Below are 3,701 nucleotides of genomic sequence, written 5' to 3'. Positions count from 1 at the left end.
ATGACCATCGGGTACATCGGAAGCACATCCCACCAGTTGTTATCCCACCTGCCTCTGCTCAACCACACACAGTTTACCCAGCACCTGGGGGGACTTGTGGGGTCTCCACATATGGCTCTGAGGTCTCCATGCATTTCCAAGGGGGGTCTCTCACCCACGGGTGCTTCAGCCTCGCCTCCCGCTCTCCATGCTCAGAAGAAAAGACAAGAGTACTCGCATGCACATCCCAGGCAACATTTTTTTCTCCTGTTTATTTCAGAAGTCTTTGTAGTAGCTTAATTGCAACATTCCAAACGTCACCTGGAGTTTGACATCCTCCCAGATGTAGAGAATTCACACTCGATCATGTTTCACGGCGTTAAAAACACACAGGAATGTTCCCTGGACACCACCAGTGGGTTCTTCCACAGTCTCCTTAACCACCAGCTCTACACATCCTCTGCCAATGCCTCTGCACCGCCCTGCAAAGCAGCTGCACCTCAGCTGCCTCTGCCTCCTGGATCCATAACCGTGTTTCTGTGAATGAAGGGGTGCCAAGCCCAAAACACCCATTTTTGTTCACAAACTGTATATAACGAACCAGCAGAAACGTGATCCGCGTTCGATTGGCTTCGTATATGGCTTTGAGTCCTCTTCATTCAAAGATCTTACAGTGGGAAAACCCTGAGCCGACATCAAAAGTGGGACTGACTCGTTAAGAGCACTCACAATTATGGTATGAGTTGGAGGCTAAGTTCCTGTCAACCCAGGATTAAAGCATTTTTGAAACTGACACTTGTTTAAACAGATTTTCAACCTTGAAATTTATTCCAGTTCAATGTTTTGCAAGGAAGCATTATCTGAAGGAGAGTAAAAATCTATGTTTTCCAATCAGCAATTTACAGAGCTTATACTTCTTCGTTTCACCTCTTAACTTGGTAAACACAATCAAAATTGTGATGGAAAAATACATGCATCTCCTTTTGACTTCTAGCAGGCATTTAAGTCATTACATCTATTTAATTAGGCTGTTTACTACCTGCAATTCAACCAAATTACTCCAGATTCAAGCCACAGGAACACTTGCTTCTTAGACCCTGCCATCTCTTTTGGTTCATTTAGGCAATCTCTGTGTGGTTCGGCTCTTTGGGAGTGTGTTGTGTGATGTCAGGCACTGGGAGCTGCTGCAGCTGTTTCTGGATGGCAAAATGTCCTTTTTTTTCTGACCAACACTCAGCTGAAATGTCTCTTGGTTGTTAAAAACGTCCCTGGCTAATACCCATATGCACAGTACGTGACAGTAAATTGCTTGTGTAACACTTGCTGCCATCCTCTGATTTCAGTAGCAGGGATGTGAAATGCCCCTAACAGAGCAGAAACAGATGCAGGCATTTGTTCCAAAAGTGCCATTTTGGTGCTGAAGCTGCTTGTAGGGCAATGTTCAGAACCCCAACCAACCAGCTTGATGCTCTCCTGAACCCAAACTTCTCCCACTGCCATGAAAACATCTAGCTGCTGCAAGCAGAGGCAGCTCTGCTCACAGCTTTTGCATGTGAGATCCTTACCACCTCATTCGCGATATTTTGCTCGTCTGAAACGCTGATAATGGGTGTTTGGGTTTTCTGTTTGGGGTTTTTTTTCCCTTCGTTTTTTTTGAAAAACCACCACCACTTGAAGGTCAGCTGCCAAATGGACTGAACGAGCAGTGCAGGAAAATTGAAAATCATAACATCTTGTGTGTAGGCTGTGAATAATGGGCAACACCCTTTTGATCATTAAAATAGAAAATGATCTCTCTGTTTTCCACTGTTTTTAGCCCATTAAGAAGGCAGGGATAAGAGCACATTGCTGATGATTTGCACCACTCTCCTGGCAGTACAATCCCTGGCTGCAGACCAGGGGCTGGCGGTGGGATGGATCCCACCCTGGTGGGGGCTTAGCTGGAGGAGGCAGCTGTGGTTTGCCGTGACCTTCAACTGCTCTCCAAAAACCACAGACACCCCAAAGCAGGGACATTTTGTCCACTTTTTGTGCTGGGGGCTGGACCAATATTCATGGTCCACGGGCATGCTTAAATTTGGGAATGGAGGCAAGCCCACCCCTGAGCCCTGTGCAGATCAAGGAATCTCCTCAGATACATTTTGCTTTCTTACAGACAAAGAAAATGTAAGCCTTGCACGCCCTGGTGCAGGCAGAAACCAAGGCTTTTCCCCAAAACACGCAGGTGCATTGAGCATTGGAAAAGAATGATAATTTTGTGACACATGCCTGAGCTTTGGGGTCCAGTTGTATATTTTAGCACCTTACTTTCTGTTCAGAACACCACTTACTCTTGTTGATTGACTGTACTGGTAAGACAATTTTTCTTGTTTTTACTGATAAAGATCTCCTAGCAAATATAGCCAGACTCGGTAATTAATTAATCTCGTAATATTTATATATGCTGTCATCACATGGAAAGTCTAAACAAATCTCTCTATCCATTTTGTGGGGAGAGAAGGATCACAGCAGGATCACTGCTTTGCCAGTGCAGACACACTGAAAAGAGCAAACTGGAGTGTCCCAAACACTCCAGTTTCAGGAGCAGCCAAGGGTTCCAAGGTGGCCAGAACCAGGAACAGCCTAGCACAGGCTACAGCACTTTGCTGTGCTTCTCAGGAGAGGCTCAACGCTACATCCATTCTCTTTTTTACTTTTTTTGATCTCCTGAGGCTCAGCAAAGGGAACTGCCTGGATCCACCCAGCCAAGCTGCTTTAACCACCCCAGTGACAACTCCCAGCCACCAAAGAAACCTCCAAAAGAACACTGTTGTGTGTCACGAGTCCATCCATCACCCTTGCCCCTGTAGCTGTGTGGCCTGTTTGATAAAAGTGCTTAGCAGCCAGTTGAGCCCTGTGATTTTTCTTTTTTTTTTGCTTGAATTGGAATCACATTAACATGCCCTTTTTTGCAAATGGCCAAATGGGTACAAATATTCAGATTTTTGAAGGCTTATACATGGAATTCTGTTTGCAGCAATCAGACAGGCTTGGTTTCAATCCCTCTTAAAGCTCCATTCCTAGGAGCAAATGTACTGCACAGGGCATTTTCTAAATGGGACTTACATATTTCTGACTTTTAGAATTTGAAACAAATTAGATAGAATGGGCAAATGACATAGGCAATTCTTTGTACACAAAACTGAATCATTAGCATCCTTCACAGAATTCATGTCAAGCAATTCTGTTGGTAGAAAAAATATTCAGTTTGCTAATTCCAACCATGATGTAATTTACAATCAGATTCTAGATTTTACAAAACAATTTAAAAAAGAAAAACGTTCAAAAAAGTGACTAATTTTGGTGTGTCTGGGAATATTTGCTGGTGTTCATATTTCAGCTATTTGCAATCAATGCAAAAAGGAAAGTCATACCAACCAGAAAACAGCACAGAACTGGTTGTTCCTTCTAGAATTCAATGCAGAAATGAGCAAATATCAAAACCAGGGGAATTAGCTCCAGAGGCTTTGAGGTTTGTAGTAGGAGACAGCAATGCCAGCTCAGCTAAAGATATATACCAAGCTGTGCCCTTTCAAAAAGAAACAAAATAAACAGGAATACTTTTCAACAGGTTATTTTGAAAATTGAGTAATTTAAATTGGCTGGAAATTTGGAAGGAATATTTTTGCTGAGAGTATCCAACACAGTAGTATTCTATTGAGCTAAAAATGGATTTGTATATG

Source organism: Vidua chalybeata, chromosome 3 (assembly GCF_026979565.1).
Source record: "Vidua chalybeata isolate OUT-0048 chromosome 3, bVidCha1 merged haplotype, whole genome shotgun sequence".
Classification (NCBI taxonomy): domain Eukaryota; kingdom Metazoa; phylum Chordata; class Aves; order Passeriformes; family Viduidae; genus Vidua; species Vidua chalybeata.
Note: the sequence above shows the minus strand (reverse complement) of the source record.